The sequence below is a fragment of the Adiantum capillus-veneris genome, chromosome 27, assembly GCF_014529385.1.
Source record: "Adiantum capillus-veneris isolate H3 chromosome 27, ASM1452938v2, whole genome shotgun sequence".
In the NCBI taxonomy this organism is placed as follows: Eukaryota; Viridiplantae; Streptophyta; class Polypodiopsida; order Polypodiales; family Pteridaceae; genus Adiantum; species Adiantum capillus-veneris.
Window position 1 is genome coordinate 122,490,311 of NC_140957.1, and position 22,471 is coordinate 122,512,781.

General features: G+C 42.6%; 1 long non-coding RNA gene and 1 pseudogene across 1 annotated transcript in view; both read left to right on the forward strand.

Moving 5' to 3' along the window:
- Positions 1 to 4,466: 4,466 nt before the first annotated feature.
- LOC147422680 (uncharacterized) lies at positions 4,467 to 6,433 on the forward strand (annotated as a pseudogene).
- An 8,599-nt stretch (positions 6,434 to 15,032) lies between these two features.
- LOC147422681 (uncharacterized) overlaps positions 15,033 to 22,471 on the forward strand; it is a 68,367-nt gene continuing 60,928 nt past the window's right edge. Inside the window, exons 1-2 of the long non-coding RNA XR_015186785.1 lie at positions 15,033 to 15,158; positions 16,124 to 16,276. This is a non-coding gene — a long non-coding RNA (uncharacterized LOC147422681). The remainder of the gene's footprint in view (positions 15,159 to 16,123; positions 16,277 to 22,471) is intronic.

Sequence of the window (22,471 nt, forward strand, 5' to 3'; positions counted from 1 at the left end):
CCAAAGGGCACCCCTTTTCTCAAAGGGCACATGGGACACATGTCAGACTCTCCCTAAGCTTAACCACATGGTGTACTTGAATGCTATTGGTCGGGCTAAAGAGGGGTCCAGTGAGCTTCTAGTTCCATCCAAAAAATATCTAGATATTTTCAAGCTCTCTCTCTCTAAGGGGTAAGGAGGACACTTGTCCAAAGACTACCCATGTACTTGAATGCATGCTGCATGTGATTGGCTAGGGGGAGAGGGGTCCAATGAGCTTGAAACATGCGTAAAAGCTACAACTCACCCCAAGCAAGGAAGGGGGGTGCTGGGGGGATATACACCACACACACACACACACACACACACACACACACACACACACACACACTCATTTTGTGGATTCATTCTCACTTGGTGAAAGTTGAGGAACTCCACCTCCTTCTCCAAGCGTGTGAGAAGTGAGAGACTACACCAACACTCTTGGCTATGGAATGCAAACCCAACCAAGAGCCATGCTTCAATGCTTAAGCTTGCCATCTTCTCCATCTTCATTACTATGCTATTATGTATGCTAGCAAGAAGAGTGATGATAAGTGAGGAATTATTTCTTTCTCCTATGGAATGTTTCTTCTTCCTCTTCCCTATCCTCATTCCCCGCTAGCTCTCTCCACCTTCGAAGGTGTTCGAGGCCTTGGGACTAAGGCTTGGGATAGTTAATGCTTTCTACAAAGTTTATGTTATGTTTGTGATGCATGAAGCTTTCCATCTTCATTGCATCACCTAGGTCACAAGGAACACAAAGATTGTATTGTACCAAGTCTCTCTTGATGGGAGAAGCTATAATACAAATGCCTATTGGAGGGGGGACCGGCTCCATATGAATCCGGTCCTCAACTATTGTCATGTTCTCTAAACTCTCTCTCTTGCAAAAGTATTGTTCATGCCAAGTTAACTAAGTACCATGTTTATGTTGCTACCATCAATTAAGTTCACCCTCTATGCTCACAAAGTAATATCACAAAAGTGCTTCACCTAATTTCCTAATTCCGCTACTCTCAAAGTTCATAGGCCATTTCCATTACAAAAAGTGCTTTTTGTCTCATGTCACGTAAGCGATAGAAACACTGATTTGGTAATAAGTCACAAACCATCATGAATCAGTCCGAACCCATTTAACTAGAGATAAAACACATCATTTATAACATTTTTTGTCTTGGGTGTCATATGAAAATCATACAGGAACTAAGAGTTATGGTCAAAAAATAGCTCGCTGCCCCTACTAGAGAGTCAATTTTTTGGACCCTAGGCTCCTTGGAGGACCACTATATAGATTCACCAGATGAGAAAACCCACTTAACCAATTGAAAATATTGACTGAACTTGGTGATAAATGTATTTAGATCTCCGTTATCACTTCGAAAATGCGAGCTATTAACTATTCCATAACCGGGTTTACCTAGGCGTGTAGGGATGCTATCAAGGGGGAGTACACATCCTAAAGAAGATGCTACTTGGGAAAACATTAGTGTTAGAAGAAATACCCCACTTTTGTTTTTTAGAAAAAAAAAACGCTTTTCCAAGGAGGAATAATGTGAGGCTTCTCCCGTGCATGGCCTAGAGGGAACCAGTATGGGGACCTTTTTATAAAATAGAAAGGGTAGTTGGGTGTAGCATTAGGTTCCCATGTTGTAGGCCTCTCAATGATAGATATTGTGTGTTGAAAAGCTTGAGGATTTTGGTATTTTTTCTCCCAAAAATCCCAACAATTGTAAGCTTAACCATTCCTACCATTAGATCTACTCAAATGGAACTCAATGAGCATTATCCTTTTCTACTTATGCAATGGTCAAATGTCCAAATGTTTCATAGGCTTATAATTGATGCAACAAGCAATGATGTAGCTATTCCTTGCCTAAAGGCAGTAATGTGAGTGCATGTGGAGTGCATATGTGATCAAACAAGTGTGCTACTTACTCAATCTCTACTTTCACCCACAAATCTAGAGCACAATCACTTAATCAAATAACATCACCACAAAAATTAAGCGTTCAAATACACAACAAGCACTTAAGTATCAACTTCAGGCACACTTGCACTAAGCAAAGAGATTGATTCTATTCAAAATGCTCGACTATATGCGTAAGGGAGCATGTGGGAGTAAGAGAATACATTGGAGTAGCTCCTTGGAGTGCATATAAAAGCTATGGAGCTCCTTGGTGTTCTCAAAACTCTCAAGCTTGATGCGATTAGCTCCTCAACTTTGGAACCCTCAAAATGAGCTAAAAATGGCTCTAGCAGTTTGCATCCCTTCTTTGCAAGGTGCATAGAGAAAACTTCGATCATGCACAATTCAAATGGCAACAACAACATTCTTTAATTCTAAGTTGGGTATCCCCTACTGGCTCTATGTTTTTTAAAAGCCTGCGATACCATAAAAGATTCCTTTTTCTTGGCTTTTGCCATGCGCCAAGAGATCCTCTGTGTGTGTGTGTGTGTGTGTGTGTGTGTGTGTGTGTGTGTGTGTGTGTGTGTGTGTGTGTGTGTGTGTGTGTGCATATGCATACAATCCCATGCCTCCTCATGGCGCAGGGCAGCTATGAGCAACCCATCCAAGCCCCTCCTCCAACCGTCCCCTGGTGTGCCAAGCCCACTCCTCCCCTTCTCACCAGCACCTACATCGAAGTGCACTCTTGGAGCATAAGAATGTTGCACTTTTCCCCTCTCCGTCCCTCTTTCCATGCCACCCAACCGTCCCCTCATCAAACCTTTGCCCTGCAGACATCGCACGGAGAGAGATGGGGAGAGAGGATGAGCCCTGCAGACGTCGTGTGAAGAGAGAGAGAGAGAGAGAGAGAGAGAGAGAGAGAGAGAGAGAGAGAGAGAGAGAGAGAGAGAGAGAGAGAGATTTGGCATAGTTGCCCACGTGTGTGACTTTCAGAGATGAAGTCCACTTCCTTCTAACCCTTATCATCCCACCCTTACCTTTTTTGTTTAAACTTAATGAGATCAGTTTTCCGTTTTTTATAGCTGGGTACCCCTTTCTAGTGGCAACAGAGAAAAAATAAATAATTCTTTGACTTGCTTGTAACTAATTATTGTTGTGCATGATTTTTACACAATTGTTGAGAGATCATAATGGAGTAAAAGAAAGAGAACTTTCTTCAATGAAGGGAAAGGTCAAATTATTGCCATATGCAAGACCATGGATAAACATCAATGACTTAATTTCACAATAAAATTAAGATATTGAGATCTTTGTCCAAAGGAGCTAGATTGGTTGGTTGAGCACTCGATCGTAGTGGCCCGACCTCATCTATATGTAACACGGGGTCCAACTCAAGGGATCAAAGGTGGGAGTTTAATCGGCCGTTCATTTTGATTCAGGAGAGCTTTCGAATTTTGGGGGCGCAGAGCCGAGAGGGAAAGCGACATGCAAAAAAGTTATGACGCATAGCCTAGCTGAACGCACCCAAATCCGCGTGCGCCAAAAAGCTCTGCCGAAAAAATCCGGGGAACCTGCACGACACTGTCGTGCTAACCTGCGCGACTCTGTGTGCACCTCCTGCTCAAACTGCAGAGCCTGCATTACCTGTGCGGGCATGCCTGCTGCATAACCTGCAGGACCTGAGGGTGGCCGATTTTACCTGAGGTGCTGCTGCATAACCTGCACGACTGCTGCTGCTGAACCTGCAGGCCTTGGTCACTGTGAGTAGCTTTTATTGCATGCATTGTGAAAGAGTACCTCATTGAATTGTTAATACAGTGAAATTTAAACCTGAATTGGACCTCTAAGAAGGAAATGAAATGAAGGCTTGTGCTAAGAATGTGGTTTAGGGTTGAATCATGCTTCTACAGAAATTAGAGGTGTATATATAAAAGACTGACTGGCATGGCTTGCATATCACCCAATTTTGGAATCGTTCACACGATCATTGAAGAAAGATATTAAGTTGTCAATGTTGAGTTTGGATCCTTGTTTTGCATTTATCGCATATGTGTGTAGTGATGTGCATGTTGTGAGGAATTTTAGAAGGAACAGAGGCCCTGTGTCTGGTATTCTTAAAGCATATGTTGGCCTTAGCACAACAATCTTTATGGATCTATGCTCGTCCCTCCTCACCAGTAACATCATAGGACTGCTCCTTTCTTGCTGAGCATCTGAAATCTGTCATAGGTGTGCAAAGATTACATCAAAGGCCAGGGTCGATTCTGAGTAATTTCAAAGGTGTGCAGAGATTACTTTCACCGGGATTACAATATTTGCGGCTTCAACTCAAGGGAAGTCTAGGGTGTAGTACTTCTACAATAAGATGGCGAATCACGAGGTATGTCTACGAGCTTATTTTTCTCAGAATTCCACACAATATCGATGTAAATTGCGTGTCTTTGGAGATTTGGTGCTTTTGAAGCATGTAATAGGGATTAGAAAAATTGAATGTTGTTTTCCGTTTCATTGTGAGGAATTGTCTCCATTCATTGAGGTTATGGGAACAAATGGGAAGGTTATTCGTGAGTGTCATGCATCGCAAACATGTATTGACCAAAAGGTTTCTTACGAAAGGTGATGCCTTCTTATTAGGCATCTAAAGAATGTGCACAAAATCACAAATATTCATGTTCCAAAGCACCAAACAGGACGCCCTAAAACCAGTGAACGGCCACCACGACCAGTGTCCAACGCGTTACAAGGTTTGGAGATATTGCATATAAAGTTAGGGCGGCACGAAGAAAGTTTCACAAAGACTTACAAGTCCGGGCAACCAAAGAGTGGGAAAGAGTCTTTGACAAAGAAGGAAAATCGCAAATAGAGTGGGAAGAGGCATGGATTGAAGCACAAAAGTCTGCATGGGAAGCAGACATGCCATGTAGGATAGCAAAGTTAGAGGAAAAATTAAGCGCGGGTACAAACCTCGCGCTTATAGAGTTCCACATGACGCTTACATTCCTCGAGAGGAAAACGAGAGGGACGATAAAGAGGGTATTAAAGTTTCAGATGATGAGTCTGCCATCGTAAGTTTACTTTCCTTGATTACACACTCCCGTTCTCTTTATAGTGACAATTTTTTACATTTATTTCAAGTTAGAATTTGAATGTTATTGTAGCCGGTTTCATCATCGACCTCTAGCTTTGCGCATGTCGAGACCATTTCTTTCTTGGTGAGCCATGATCGCCTTGTGTCTGAGATTGATCACTGCAATATGGATCAGTTCTTGGATAGGTGTGTTAGTAACATAGATTTACTCTTTTGCGTGTAAATCTTGCAAGCGTAATTAGGAAAATAAACAATGTAAGTGTGTGCATTTTTTCATAGGTGCAGTAAGGGAGTTACTTTTGTTTTGCGATCTTCTCGATCTGGGCTTGAGTCAGGGTTAGATGCCCATGTCATTGACGATGTTCTAGATCTTGAAGCTTCAACAAAGACGATCAACCTTTTTGCATTGTAAGGAAAAAAACTTTATGCCTAAGTAACAATTTTTTTTTTTTGCTTTGTTCACTTGTGTATCTCATCCTTCATAGGTGGATGGAAAGCATATTGCCGCCCGATGTTCTCTCAGCTGTGGGTAGATCGCTTATAGTTCCCATTTGTCCCTGAGCGTGCTATAGGAGATCATATGTTTAGCAATTTCTTTGGGACACCTCATTTAGGATCTCACATATTTACCTTCTTCCCCGTTTTGGATGGGTATGGATGTTTTACTTTTATGTATTATCGTAGTATCAAAACTGTCAAAGCTTCAAGTCTAAATGTGTGTTCTTTATATAGATCACATTGGGTTCTTGTGGCATTTTACAATGCCCATCTCAAACGCATACCCACTCTTTCTTGACGACGGTCAGCTATACTTCTCTTTGACTCTCTTTCGATTGTCTGCTTGGAGAGACTCTTACCACACATGTCTAGGTATGCATTGTTTTTGCTTTAAACATAATGGTCGAATTGTTTTCATAATTTCAATTAATCGATTGCTTGTGTTTGAAGGGTACTAAAGCATTTTAGTAAGCATTGTTCAAACCTTCAAGTTAAAGAAGAACTTGAAGATCCTCGGGAAGCTTGCGAACTCCTCACTGCACAGGTTTAGGGTACAATTTAGTATTGTGTGCTATTGCATTGCGTAATGAATTTTCTGTTGTTGACTTATACACATGTTTGTTGGCTATAGTGTCCTCAGCAGCCAAATTCTACCAACTGTGGTTATTATGTGATGACAACAATGAGGTTATTGATAAAGACCACTCTTAAAGATCAAAAGCCTCAATGAAATTTGGTATTTGCTTGTTTTAATTGAAGCACTCATTATAGTGTGAACTCTCACTACTTTTTTGCTTTCTAATGATTTGTGTTCTTTTCAGTTAAAAAAGAATTGGTTTGCGCATGAAGAGGTTAAGTTCACGAGACAGAAACTCAATGCTTGGTTGAACAAGGCTTTGGGTGAGGTCACACTTGGATAGGCCATGGTTTAGGTCTTTTTTGTGTTCACCTTTTTTGTATTAATGGCAAACTTTGGAAGTCGTCATGGCCTACTTTGCATCGATGATTATGTTAACAGATATTGTCTATATCTACATTTTGGTCCACTTTGTATCGATGGAAAACTTTGGAAGTCGTCATGGCCTAATTTGTATCGATGATTATGTTAACAGATTTTGTCTATATCTTCATTTTGGTCCACTTTGTACGGGCATTATGCATCAGGGAAGCACATGTATGGTGCTAGAGAATAAGGAGATAAAAATGTGTGTGTGTGTGTGTGTAGCAAATTTATATTTTTTTCTGTGTGTTGTAATTTGTAGCAGGCTACAATGCTGAGAATCTTACTAACATGGGATATTGTCATGTCTGGACTTGATTAATCCACTCAGGCTTATGGACACTTTTTTATAGAATTTTCAACAGATATCTGGGTTGTTCAGGGTCATATCTTATTCTTTTCCTGTTTGTAGAATCCAGCCTCGTGATATTTTTATGCAAAGCTTTCCCACCAGCAGGTACACCAGAATGGGGGGTGAATGGTGGAGCACAAGCACAACACATGTAATCTGGATACACACAAAGAGGTGCCCACACACACACATATATATATAGAACATGATGATGATGATGCATACAAGAAAGCTTTCATGGTACTTGGCTGGATTCTGAGTAGTGGATTTTTGCATGTCGAAGCCTACCGATCCGTCCTTGATGTACAAAATACATTCAAGATAATTTTATTTGGTTTTGGTTTGTAAATTTCTGCCTTTTGGTCCTCCACAGACGGAGTATGCTATCCCATTGTTTCATCTGTTTCTCAAGTGTTTAAATGAAGGTGATTGAGTTGCTGGCTTTGGCAAATAAATATCCCCAAGTCCATCCATGTATTAGATCACATCTATTAAGTATGGTCCTCTGGTCCTTTCTTCAAGGTTCCTCCTTATGGCCATATAATTGGCTAGGTTGTGGGTCCACGGCGGCTAGGTGCTTCTAAATAGTTTTAGTGTTTGTAAATGTAAAAGGCTTGCTTAAGTAGAGAATATATTTGGACGATGACAATTTGACACATAGCTATGCAGACAGGACCAAACAAATTCATGATTTGCTTCAATGAGACTCAGAAGCCTCCCTAATGGAATCAAAACTTCGAAACTTCAGTTTGATAACATTTGAGAAAATCCAGGCCTATCAAGGACACTAGATGAATACAGTACTTCAAAATCAGACACGACATGTTCCTCGATATCTCTTGACTAACAATCTCATCATGATTTTGTTTATCCATTTCAGCCTTTGCATGATGCCATCCTTCAAGATGGATTCTTATGCTTTCAAAGCGCACTAGAATTAACATACATGTCGACTTATGCTTTTAGAGCACACTAGAATTAACACATTTCAAGAATTGGTTTACCCACACTTTCATAATGGGACATGATTTCTAATTGCAACTATAAGCACACTAGTTGGAGAGAGGTCTTGGCTCCGCAAACGCTTAAAAAAGCAAAGAGATTCTTAACAAAGCAAAGCAAAAAGATAATGTAACAACTCATTACTATGTTCAAGAGTTAAAAAGTAATCTCGACAAATTGAAATTACCAACCCTCTTGAAACAAAGTAATCTCGACACAATGTGCAGAGATCACTTTTGTGGTAGGGAGTTCTTAGTTTCTAAACTCTTTGGAAAAAAAGTAATCTCGACACATTGTGCCGAGATTACTTTTTTTCCAGAGAGTTAGAAATTTGGAACTGTTTGCCACTCCCTGTAAAAAAAGTAATCTCAGCACAATGTGTCGAGATTACTTTTTTTCCAGAGAGTTGCTAATTTCTAATTCTCTGGAGAAAAAGTAATCTCGATACATTGTGCAGAGATTACTTTTATGGCAGAGAGTTAGAACTTTAGATTTGTCTACCATTAACGTAATCTCAACACATGAATAATGTTTGGTTTAAATCAAAACTAAATAAAACTCGTCAAAATTTACCATTTGTATTAAAAAAAGCTTGAAATATAATTGTCATAAATACATCATTACATGGCTTCGATTAGAGGAATACAACAATAGCATTCTAACGATAGAAGCTTGGATGCCTAGTAGTTGTTCTCCATTTTCTCGGGTGAGTGTAAAGCAATACTCAACATCTTCTGCACCACCAAATTGGTAAGAAGAGATCACCTCCCCAAAAATCCCAGCTTCATTACAGACGCGAATCACTTGACCCACTAGAGATTGAATGACATTTTCCTTGATGTGTATAGGCTTTACTGGGAGGAGAGCATGACACGTGTGACACGTGGGTGTGATTTGAGAATCCACTAGCAAGGTTTTGGTACAACAATGTGGACACCAAATACGGGGCCGCTTCTCAAAATGGACACGCGATCTACCCCTTTGGTGCTTGCGTCTGAGTTGGCCCGTTTGACGCAATGGTTTGGAAGGTTGGCTAGTTCCATCAAGGTCTATGCTTTGTTGTTCTTCATTTGTGCGAACTAGTGGTACACCATGACCAAGCCGAGTTGCTGTAACGTGGGCCTGTATTTGTCTAATACTTCCTCTGGTAGGGAGATCAATCTTTGTAGGGATCACAAATGTTGAGAGTGTCCCTTTCATGTTTTGCAACTGTTGCTTGATGACTTCAATCTCATTGGGATCCTCAGAATAAACCTCTTTTTGTATAGTTGACAGTGCATCCTTGAGGTGGTTGATGAGATCCACCACATTTATCTTCCCTCTCTTGTATATTATCGTCACTATCGTGTCTTCAAAATCACGATGCATGGCATCTTTGTAGATGTTGGATGCGTCTTCATGTGCACCATGCATAAATTCTTTCAAACGAGGAAAGTGAGTCAGTACTATAATTCAAACACCATTAAGATGCTTACATTGGCTGCCCCAATCCGGACAATCACAATAATTGCTTTGCAAGCTGGCATGATACCATATACTCTCAGTTGTGGTACTTTGAATCTTGAAGAGAAGTGACCCTTCATTTATAACCTGAAAGGTAGATGGTGTGGTTTGAAACCTTTGCAAGATTCTCTTCCCTTCAAGCATTTTTGTTGTCTGCATTTTTGTCCCCCCCCCCCCCGAACGCCATATCGCCCAAAGTCAGCTATCATGCAAACCATGAATTAGACATGAATCCAAACCTTCAACGTATAATTTGCGATAAACAGAAAAGAGAACAAATTACCTATTTCTTGTTTTTGTTGAAGAACCTCAAGAGGGTACCACCGATGCGACTTCCAGACTTCGAGTCACCCACAAGCGCATGCAAGAGCTCCAAGATAGATCAATTAATCCGAGCATCCAAAAGAGTATATTTAATATATTGCCATAAGCACTCCGCCAAGTTTGTGGTGTCAACATTGCCATGTCTAAACATTCGTCCAAATCTTGGCCATGGGGTTCTCCACATGCAATCCTGCCCACACCATCCATTAGTAACATAACGAACTATATTTGGGTACGGTGAATACCTCACCAAAAGCTCTTGAAATCTGCCTTCAAAATCTGATTCTGTCGCACAATGCATTAAGTTTGAGAAATCATTATAAACATCGTCCCTTAACTCCTTTGGAACCTATATTTCAAAACAAACATGCATATGTTGTACATCATTTTTTATATGTAGATCAAATAGTTATATTAAGTAACTTAGCAGTATAATACATTAGGTAAGAGATTCTCCACCCATGCTTTCTTGGTATGGAACCAACAAAGTAGAACACTGCATGCAACCTGATACTTTTTTTCATTGGCGTCAACACTCCAACTATGCGGGTCTTTATCCACGACCTTCGATATAGCCTCTAGTTCTTGTTGTGACTTATCAATCACAATAGCTGACGGACAAATGTGGCCCATCCTCTCAAAGACTACAACAATTGTCAACTTTAAAGCAATGACGTCATGATGACAGCTAGGATCTGTCGTACATAGCATGAACCAAATTGGTAGGCCAACACCTTGTTGGTTTGGCAACACTGTAGCATACAATGGTAAACCATATATGTTTGTTTTGAATGTGTTTTCAATAGCCAATGAGTTATTTGTAGAGAATCGCTTGACCATTTGCAGCATCCAGTCATCTTGAATGATCAAGATAAAAGGCTTATCTTTGTCATTAACTACTTCTGGATTGTATGGTTGTCAATAAACCACCTGCATAATTTGAATGTAAGAAGAAAATAAATTTGAATTACTCTATATGACTTATGACAAAACATTACCTTGTTGGTTTCGCGTAATTTCATAGCCTCCTATACATAGAAACCCACTCATCATCTGATATGCGACCTGTATCAACTTGATCACTTAGAGGGTATCCTCTGTATAAAGAAATTTATTAAAGAAGCAAGTCAAAGTGCTACCTCGATAACGCATTTGATAAAACAAGATATTGATTTCATGCGGTATCATAAAGAACCTGTAGATAGTACAGTCAAGAAGGGAGGCTTGCTCCATGTGAAATCTTTCTTTTGACAAAGACATAGAAGCAACATATCAAGCATTTCCGACATCAAAGAGATCTTCCATGCAACACTCAATTACGGATGGACGGACGAACGGAGGGGCAAGTGATATATATCACTTCTTGAACCTGAACATGACTACTGTGACTACTGTTTAAATAAATATGAACATCATTACTCCCATTGGTAGTTAACACTTGTATTTTAAACGGACAACCACATTTCTTTGATGTCCTTGTTCTCTTTTTATCTCCCCTTCGTCGAGGCGCACCACCTCGATGACATATATAATCAATGACAGTTTTTGATGTGCCCGATTTTTTGGAAGAACGGACCATCACTAGCCTTGTCTTGTGCTCGATCATGATGGTCTTTAGGTGCCCCTCTACATCGGACATGTTTGTGGTGATCTACCATATACATCAAAGAGTACTCCCACCTTTGAGCCTTTGAGTTGGACCCCGTGTTACATATAGACGAGGGTCACCCGGGTCATGAGTTGGAGTGCGGCCAAACAACCCTCCGCTCGTATGGGATACGTGCGATAATTGTTTTAAAAAGAAGTAGTGTGCCTTTTGGGTTTGAGGGCAGATTGTTTGAATTGATCCAACGAGACTTCATCACTAAACAAATATGAAAGCCGGAGTATTGATGTACTTGCTATATTTTGTCTTTGCTTGATTCAAAGGCTTCATAGGACCTCTTCTAGAAGTTATTCCAAGACCTCCACAACCTCACCACACAAGTGAGAATTGGGAGTTAGGTGAGGTATCAAGCAAAAACCTTTCAAGATTAATGTTGTCTACGATGCAGAGATGCAATATGTGCACGGGATGTTGTGTCCCCAAAAGAAAAAAAACCATACATATGTATGGCGGGGAGGGGGCACCGTCCTCACCCAATTTTTATAAACCATAGGGAACATGCCCTTCCCCGGTCACCTTTTTTCACCTCCAATGTTGGAAGGACACTTATGCTTCACCTCCAGTGTTGGAGGGACAAAATTCTCTCTAAAGACTGTAGATATACAAGAAGAGAACATTGCTTTTGAGTTTACAGATACTGGAGGACATTGTTGATGGTATGGTTTCCTTGTCATGATTTCTTCCCATTTGCATTTGTGTTGATCAAAGCAGCGCCAAGCAAGTTTTTCTGCAACAATTGCCAACTTGTAAATTCTCTCAACGATGTCAATGTCTTATGCAATGCCACAAGCCTTCAAGGTACAGACTCTAGGTAATTGCATATGGAAAGAGGCCTTCACTTCGTGATGGTTGAAAATAACGCAGGATATCTTAGAAACAACCATGTTGGACATATCTTGCAATCAACGACATCCCACACAAGAAGCTCATCAAGAAATTTTTGTTTTTTCTTAGTATTTAATGAAAATAGTCCAAGGCTTCCTAATTGCCACAACTATTAGGCATATCTTGCAATTAACTGCTCCAAGAGACGACATCCCAAAGAAGAAGCTCTTGAAGGAAAGTTTTTTATGAGGAAATTGAACTTGGTATACATATTAATGCAATCATTGCCAGGCAAGACACACGCTTCAACAATGGCCCTTGACTACCAATATCATCATGGATTCGTCCATGGCAACATCTTGCGAAATGCAAAGGTCTTCAAGGTGCAACTTGCAAGCATATGTGATGGCATCTAGTGGGGCCTTCACTTCACATTTGTTGAAATAGGCAATAGCTAGCTTCCCTATCATAGGCATGTTGAGAATTAGTGCATTCCAAGACATGACATTGCAATAGGGATCTCATCATGAACTATTTTTGCTTCTGTAAGTGTACCACATACTGCATACATGTTGATCGAAACATCGTCAAGCATTCAACAACCCTTCACTAGCAATCTCATCATGAATTTTTGTGCCCATGTCAACATCTTGCACACACAACAAGTGGTGTCTACATTTGTGTGATGATCTATTATCTAATTCTGCTACCCCGAGAAACCCTGTGACCCGATTGTGTTGATTCATGACGTTGCATTAACCAAAACCCCTAAGCCTGTACGGCTCTGTTGTAAGCCAACTTCACTTCCACATACTCAAGTAATATTTTCAACGATTTTTGTGTTTTCTTAGCATCCTATCTAATTAGCACCGATAAAATAGCCTGCTGGATTTTAAATAATCCGCAATTTGACCTACACGTACCCACACCATTTGTAGTATATAGCATTATCAAGAAGCCTTACACTCTTGAATCTGACCCAGATCCACAAGTTTTCAACAGTGTACGTGTGCTTATAGGCTTGACAAGCTTAAGCATCTGATTGTACAAGCCACTGCCCCTTCAAAATATGTATAGGAGCAAGGAAACTCTCCCATTAGGCAGTCTTGTCTAAGTCCACAACTGATTCCTCACTGCCTTTTGTATAATCACTCACCCGAAGAGAAAACCACACTTTTCCACTTGTCAATAACCCAGACACGACAAATTCATTCTGCTATCAATGGTAGTGTAGGTGTCGTTCAACATTGCGTTGTGCTTCTAATAGCGCAATCTACATGAGGAAGAGGACTCGTTAGCCACCAAGCCCTCGGCCATTGCCGATCATCAGCAATCTCCACCATCCGGGTGGTGGCGCCACATGAAGTTCGGCTCATCCTACAACTACTATCCCCTCTGCTGCTATTTATGTTGACAATCGTCTTAAATAGTATCCTTAGCCCAGCCTTATTCGAATCCACTGCAGCTCATCAGACAGCTGACAGTTTCTTAATGCATCAACCTGTTTGATGTACTACTGCTCTTTTTAATCTGATCCCGCAACGTTCTGCCCCTTGTCTCAACAGTGCAGTGCCTGCATCCACGCTTGCCAATGTATCTTTGTAGATGCTCCGTCTCCACTCTTATGTCCATCTATGTCCACCTTCTTCACATGCTGAATAAGTCAGAAGAAAAGCGTGGCGCTTGAATTGACCTAGGCACAAAAGGATCGACTGGTTAGAGCGTGGTCACGCGAGGCTTAGTTATCCGTAAGCCTGGCGGACTTCTGACAGGAGCGCAGAATGGAGACCGGGAGCAACAGGTAGAGAGAGGGAGAGCCGGGCGCAGGCAAGAGAGAGAAACTCAGAGAGAGTCTGTGGCGACCGGGCAACATTTTGCAACTATGCCTTTTTAGGCATAGTTAGCCTACAAAGCCGGTGGACACAATTGAAAAGCGGCCTCATGTCTGACAGCTTACGGAAAACTAAGCTGCGCGTGACCATAGCCTGATTAGCTTGAGACTTTTCTGTTGGGTTGCAACATAGGTTCTTTAGAGCGTAGCAGCCAACACATTCTTACACGTTTATCTTGCAACACTGTTTCGAGCCTGATGAGCCCTAGCCTCCATTCACATTTGCCAGTCGTCTATGAAAGCATATGGAGAAGTGCCCCAACAAACAAGCGGCCTCTGATGACGACAGGACTGTACGGGCACCTACACCATGTCCCATACCCACATGTAGAGTAGCCTCGTGACTGAGTCATCCCCCACACAGGCCTTGAGAATGTCGCCCCCACCAAGGTGGGGAACGGCGCTTTGCCGTGCATCGGAGATGTTGTGGCAGTGCAGGTGCCGAAGGGTCCCCCACGACAGGAACCACGGGCCGTGGACCAGCATCATGGGTTTTACCTAGGGGGGGATGCCCATGTTGTGCAGCATGAGGGACCAACCCTTATCAGAGAGGTAGAGAAGCAATGTGCCGACAAAGGTCCTCCGTGCATGCTTGCGCAAGCATAGCTGCCGGGCCACCAGTAGCAGCACGTCCGTGGCAGGCCAAACGCAATAGCTTCTTTGATGTGCTTTATCTAACTATTGCGGTCAAAGTTTCTTTTTACCTTATGCTTGGCTTTTTCTCTATTTCTTTTTTAACTGCTCAACTTGAACTATCTGCATGCACACTACTTTTTTGAATTGGGACGCTCAAGAATTATGATTGGATAAATTGCTAATTATGCTTATTTCTTGGCCTGCCAATCAAGTTTTGACAAGTGGCACTAGTCTCCTTTTAGTATTCCCTGAAAGCTTCTTACACTGAAAAGGGTAAAGATTGGGATTGTTCCTACTGTATCTCTCTCTCTCTCGTCCCTCCCTCCCCCCCCCCCCCCCCCCCCCCCCCAAAACACTTCTAAGTCACACAAATTCACCAAGGACGGGGGAGGTCGGTCATGCAAGAGAATGCAAAAACTGATGACGGAGTACTGTCACAGGCGGAGGTGAGCCCTCTCCCTCTCTCTCACACGCGCACACACAAAACACGATGAAATAATGCCACTGGAGGAGGTGAGCCACTCGCTCTCTCTCTCTCCATATGCGTAGTCAGAAAACACAGAAAATGCCCGGTTTTGCATTCGTTTGTGTAACACATATGAATGTCTTTACCGATTACGCATGTAAAGCATATCCTCGCTCATTAAGTCTAGAGGGTCGCACAGATTTATGAGAGGAGCACTTAGCAGTGATACATGCTTTTGAGTCTGTGGAAGGGTTATGTCACAAATCCATCCATACATTTATATATGTACCAACATGTGTGCATGCATGTTTGCTTGTGCATTTGGATGCTTGCATGTGTATATTTGTATATAGCTTGCATGTATATGCAAATGTGTATTGGGTGAAATGAGAGTTTTGTGTGTGTGTGTGTGTGTGTGGGGAGTGGCGAAGGAGGAAGAATAGGTTTTTGAGATGGATGTTGTAGTATCTTGTCAATGCTATGCATGATGGTGGTTACATTGTCTTGTGGATGACTACCATGAGTCTATACCTTGCAATTACCTTCAAAGAAGTACCTCACTTACTTGGATTCAACCTAGGTATATCGAGATATGGAATTGGAGCCACAATTGTTGACGTTCTAGTAATCTTGAGACGTGATAATTGGACTGTTGGAGGCTTCTATTTCACATTGCAACTCTGAACACGCACTATGGATACATGTTTGTGTGCGCGCGCGCACACACACACACACACACACACACACACACTCAGGAACACTCTCAACTAGCTTATGCAGTCTGTCTAATTCTTGTCTCTCACTTTGCCAACACATTCTCTCTTTCCATGCACGTACATGCTCAGATGCACACACATCCATGCACAAACGCACACATAGCATTGCAATGACTGATTACCTTGTGCCACACACTCACTCTTTGACTCTCTGGTTGCTATGTACAAGCCCACTACTTCAGGGAGTCTATGTGGTATTGTGTCCTTCACGAGTGTGCATGATGATACGGGACTAGCAAAGAATATACCTGAAACCATTGTTGCAAATCGCATTAAGCCCGAGCTTGAGTGCCTGATTGCAGATTTGGAGGATATAGTGCAGGTTTGTACACAATTTTGAAATTTGTATGTCTTGCGTTTACATTATTTTTGCACCTTCTTTTCATCCCCAGTAGTGTGTGTGTGTGTGTGTGTGTGTGGGCCACCCTTTCACCCACCTATTTAATTTTCAGTTATGAATTTGTAGGCGGTGGTTTGGTAATTTTACAGGTTTTGCCTGACCTACCTATGTACACTTTATATATGCTACCAGGGTCCAATCTTTGGGTATCCATTGCATTGTTACGTCATCTTCTTCATCTGTCTCTCTCTTTCGTTGCACTTTGACATGGTATCAGAGTACATGGTGTGCTTTGCTTGGATCTACCATCGTCTGCCCTAGGAGTGTTAAGAGTTGTACCATTCTTCTAGGGTTCCTTTCAGTGTAACAGGGAACAGGAAGAGCGCAGCCCAAACGTTCCGAAACGGCATTCCGGACGAGTCTCGTTTCTGAAACGGAGTCGGGAACGAAACGTCGTTCCGGAACGGGGTGTAACCGGAACGGTGTTCCGGAATTGGGGGGGGATGGAGCGGAACGTGGGGCGGAACGGGCAAAAGTAGGCATTTGGTTTGGGGACCTATTTGGGGCAGTTTGAGAGCAGGTTTGGGGGCAAATTTGGGTTTGTTTAGGAGTTGATTTGGGACCAAGCTAAATGGAGGTAAGTCAAGCCTTACTTTATTCGACCATTCCCGTTCCGACCCCCCCTCCTCCTCTCCGTTTCCGTACTGGGTAACTATGGTTCCTTTGCATATTTATATGGTGAGTGTGTAGGGCTAGCCACTCTTGCATTGCATATAGGCTGCATGAGGTCATGGCGGGGCCAATTTGGTCGGTCGGTCAATATCTGTTCTCCTTGCTCCTTTTATCTTGGCGCCTTGCTTAGGGTTTTATGGTCCTGCATTTTATGAGGTCATGGGGGGTTGTTTGTGGCTGGCTGACCTGCCTTTTGAGAGGTAAATAGGCAACTGCCAGTCCTAGGGGTGCCCCCACTATGAGTTGTATCTGTTTGTAGTGCCCCTCATAGGGGAGTGCATCTCTGTCATTCTCTCTCTCATAGGTTATGGTGTGTCACTAACCTTAACGCAACCCACAAGTTATGGCATGTCGTGACCTGTCATGCTAGGGTTTGCTGTCGCATACGTCGCCTCCTTCAAGCTTGCATGCGTCGCGTTCTGCCTCTATAAACCCTACTGGTCACCTGCAACCATCTGTGCGCGCAGAGACCTGCTGAGTAGTGACAACTTGCACTTGTTTTGCGTGCCATAGCTGCTTGCCTGTGCACTATTGTTCTGCCCATCTATGTGTTGTTGCCCTATGTGTTGTTGCCCTGGCCGTCTGTGCCAAGCTGTCTTGCTGCATGCAGGGGAGTACTCAGGTGTTCGAGCGTTGTCCCTGTTTCTGTAGTCTACATTGAGCACATGTGGGCCACTTCTACAGATCCCGCCACTACCATTGATTAGCCTATTATGAGTGTTGGCTTTGCTCCTCCTTTCGCATGCACAAATAGAACAAGCGGACTTGAGGAAGCAAAACGACGAGGGCGATCCCCTCGAAGATGCCATCCAAAAATGCGAGACCATTAACAAAATCAACCGTAGTCTCCTAGGCACGATAAAGATACTTGAGGATCGGGTGACGGCCTAGGATGAGGAGATTGCACGATTCGAGGGGCTTGTAGAGGTGCGCTCACAAAGTGCACTCGAAGAAGGGAAACTTCAACCATCGGTATTGGAAGAGCTCAACTATGAGGATTCTTGGTACTAATCCTTATTAAGTACTTAAACTCATGATTAAGACTTAAGAAACTGAACTCAAAGAAAGACTCAGAAGACTCTATGTTTGATTTTGATTGATGACTGCCTGAAACTAAGTACAATAGGCTCCTTATATAGGAGACGAAGAGACATAAATGAAAAGACATGTCTCTTGGTGAAGAGACATGACTTTAAACGTAAAGACACATCCTTTCGGCGAAGAGCTGCAACCATTGGGCGAAGAGTTGCACCCGTAGAGCGAAGGGGTGTGACCATTCGTGAAGGAGTGTGGCTTTTGGCGAAGAGGCACGTCTCTTGAGCGAAGGGTCGTGACCATCCAAGCGCAGGGGTCCTTCTTGGCATGGCACTTCGCGTATCTGCAACTAGGAGTAGATGTAATACTGCAACATAGTCACAATCGTGACATTCCCTCCCTCTTTGAATAAAACCCAAGGTAGTTGTAGAAACTCCGGGAGAAGGAAATGTATTCTTGTTGTGCTTTTGCATCCGAAGCTCTTTCTGTTAAGTCCCATGTCATGGGACTGTTATTGACAATGACTATTTTGCCAAACTGAAAACTAATCATATTTTCAACTTGATAAGTGCCTTTGTCAAAGTTATTTGTAACTTTTAGCTTTGTCCAATAAAAGATTGAATCTGTATCTGCAACTAGGAGTAGATGTAATACTGCAACATAGTCATAATCGTGACATTCCCTCCCTCTTTAAATAAAACCCAGGGTAGTTGTAGAAACTCCGGGAGAAGGAAATGTATTGTTGTTGTGCTTTTGCATCCAAAGCTCTTTCTGTTAAGTCCCATGTCATGGCACTGTTATTGACCATGACTATTTTGCCAAACTGAAAACTAATCATATTTTCAACTTGATAAGTGCCTTTGTCAAAGTTATTTGTAACTTTTAGCTTTGTCTAATAAAAGATTGAATCTGTATCTGCTTCGAGTGAAATTATTGATAAACTAACTTGAGTTTTCTGTTGAATGATGACCGCTGGTTGGAAATCTGTGAGGTATTCCATCGGTTTATCTAGAACAGTAAAATCCTCCTGAAGGGTTGTCCTAGATTGAGACAGAGTAGTGTTTGGAGGTACATCCATCTGTAAAGGTTTATTTGTGAAACAAGTTGTGTCCAAATATTCAATTGCAGCGACTGAAGTCGTGCTGCAAGATTCTGTATCTGTTTTATCCTTTGTATCATTGAAGGTAAGAATTGGTATCTTCAAGTTTGAAGAATTATCATTCACCACAGTATCAATTATCTCATCATAAACAAAGACTTCATTCCGCAAGGGCGGTGACGAGGCTTTTGTTTTTGCCTGGACCACAACCAAAGAAGTTGTGTGCGTTTGGGATGCCACACATGAACCAAAATCTCTTGAATCTTCAGCTTTATCAGCGGGTATTAAGGCTTCCAGAGTAGGAGAAGCATGGCATGGCTCGTAAGGGGGAACTTGTCCAGCGTTGCGGCGTTCACGATCGAGTACTTGACTAGGGTCGAAAATATGTGCCACCATGTGAGCCCACTTTGAAGAAGTTGAATGCTCTTCAAGGGGAGATCTTCTGAAAGCTTCATGTTGCCGCTTTTGCTGATGATCATTTTGAGGTTGAGGCTTGTTATAGTAGTCATGCTGCAAAGAATGTTGCTTCTGAGCACGTTGTTGCTCAAGCAAAGTGAGTTTGTGTTGGGTTGTCTCTGAAGAAACATGCTGAGGGTGAGACAATAGATTGCTGAGAAACCGTCGAAAACTATTTGATACCAAAAGGTTGTTGCTATTGTCGCCGGAGAGCCTCCAATTTCATTGTAAGTGAGGAGATGTCTTGTTCCAAGGCGGTTACCCTCTGCTTCCACAATGAGAGGCGACAGTCCATACTCGAGCATGAACCGTTGATGAAAAGGAAAGCTTTGCTTGGACGCCAATGAAAAGGGTTCCTTCTTGTTGAGGGGAATGAAAACTGTTCACCACAGAGGGGGCTGAAAAAGCATGTAGTACTCAAGCATTAGAAAGGGAGATTGATAACCATCACTCCTGGGAGGTAAAAGTGGCGAAGAAGAAGATCATTCGGTGCTGAAAATTGAAGTATTTTGCTGCTGTAATTTCTAGACAGCATTGCAAATCCGCCTTTTTATTTTTATTTTTTCCCGTTTTTTGAGGTAGGAGAGAGTGCCCAATGGTCAGGTTAAAAAAAAAAGTTCAGGGTCACTATTTTTTAAAGAAAAAGGTCATTTCCATGTGAAAGGGCATGTTTTAAAAGATGTGTCCTTTCGAAGGGGTGTATCACTTGGAGAGGCTCCGAGAGGGTAAAAGGGACATGGGGGGGACTGGTTTGAGTACCTCCACGCATCATGCGGGACAGGGCACCGCCATCACTGCCATGTCGAACCTCTGAGACTTTAAGAGAGCATCTTGCATTGCACTAGTGTTGCCCTAAAGTGGTAATTTAACACATGTGCGGGGGGGGGAAATCTTGGGGTTCTCCTTCTTCCATACAACACACGTGCCGGTTGTCGAGGGGGGTATACTGAGCGAAGAGGCTAAGTGGTCTGCATAACCCACGGGAGGAGGAAAAAAATTTGCTCTGATACCACTATGAGGATTCTTGGTACTAATCCTTTATTAAGTACTTAAACTCGTGATTAAGACTTAAGAAACTGAACTCAAAGAAAGACTCAGAAGACTCTGTGTTTGATTGATTGATGACTGCTTGAAACTGAGTACAACAGGCTCCTTATATAGGAGACGAAGAGACATAAATGAAAAGACATGTCTCTTGGTGAAGAGACATGACTTTAGACGTAAAGACACATCCTTTCGGCGAAGAGCTGCAACCATTGGGTGAAGAGTCGCACCTGTAGAGCGAAGGGGTGTGACCAATCGTCGAAGGAGTGTGGCTTTTGGCGAAGAGGCACGTCTCTTGAGCAAAGGGTTGTGACCATCCAAGCGCAGGGATCCTCCTTGGCATGGCACTTCGCGTATCTGCAACTAGGAGTAGATGTAATACTACAACATAGTCACAATCGTGACATCTACACCATAAAAGAGCAAGTGCGGGTCATCAAAGAAGGGGAGGAGAAAAATAAAGAAATGACAACTTCTTGGGTGGACATAATTACAAAAACTCGAAAGAAAGCGGATGAGGTCGAGAAATGGATTGAGGTCACCAAAAAAGGCAAAGACAAAGAATCAACTCCCACCCCCACATCCGCCATTGTTAACGTGACACTAGCAGAGGAGCAAAGGAGACGTATGCGTTCCTTACAAGTGAGCATTGCTGGCCTCAAAGACCGAGATAATATTGAGGAAGAGGTCAACGAAATTATGTTTATGATCGGGGTTACTGTGCCAGCGCAAACAAAGGCTTGGCGAGTAGGTGACAAGAAAAGTGAAAGCAAGGGGAAATCTTCCAAGGAAAGAGTGCTTATCCTCTGCTTCCCCTCTCTGGAAGCAAAGAAGGATTTTTTTGAAGAAAAGACCCACTCTTAAGAAGACGGGTATTTTTCTTGGGGACGATCTCACACTCTCGCAGATTGCTCATATGAAGGAGGTAATGCTAGAGATTAAAGCCGCAAGGGAAAAAGAGAAGACTGCTTCTTATAGAGATGGGAGGATCGTGATAATGGAGCGATGCTCCACATGACGGTGTGTGACCTATGGGACTAAATTAAAGGTGGCCGCCTGGAACTATAATGGATCTCTACGTCGTGATACAGGTGTCTTTGAGGATAGTTTCAGTGGGATGGACATCATTTTCTATTCCGAGACACAGCAAGCTCGTGGGCAGTCCATGCCACAGGTGAGCGGAATCCGGATATAGATGGGAGACAGCTTGCAGACAGGAGACCCGATCAGAGCACCGAGGACGGGGCTCAGGGGGAGTGGTAGTTTTATTCAGGGAGGAGTTGCAACCATTGATACATATAGCTCGCAAGGATGAGCAGGCTAGGTACATGTGAGTGAGAGTGAAGGCAGAGACAGACAGATATCTCTACATTGCTATTTGTTACTTCCCTCCTAGTACGTCAGTATATGCACCACCTAGAGGACAATCCCCCTTTTCTATCTTGGATGATGACATATGGGAGTTTTCCAGGGATGGTGACATTATCATACTGGGGGATTTCAATGCTAGGACTGTCCATCATCAGACAATATTCTTTGTTAATTCAGAGGAGATGCTTAGGAAGCTTGATGTTATAGAGATGGGCTTATCCAGACTATCATAGGATGAGGAGCACACTGAGTATGGCAGATACTTGATAGATATGGGGACTGCACATGGATTGTGTCACAAACTGATGACGTGGCAGTGCCCACATACACAGACACACACTGTTGACGTGGCAACAGGTCCCAAAAAACGTGCCGACAGGCTGACGTGGCAGCCCGGAATTTGCGGTGCGTTTTACATCGATGACGTGGCAATCCGTACG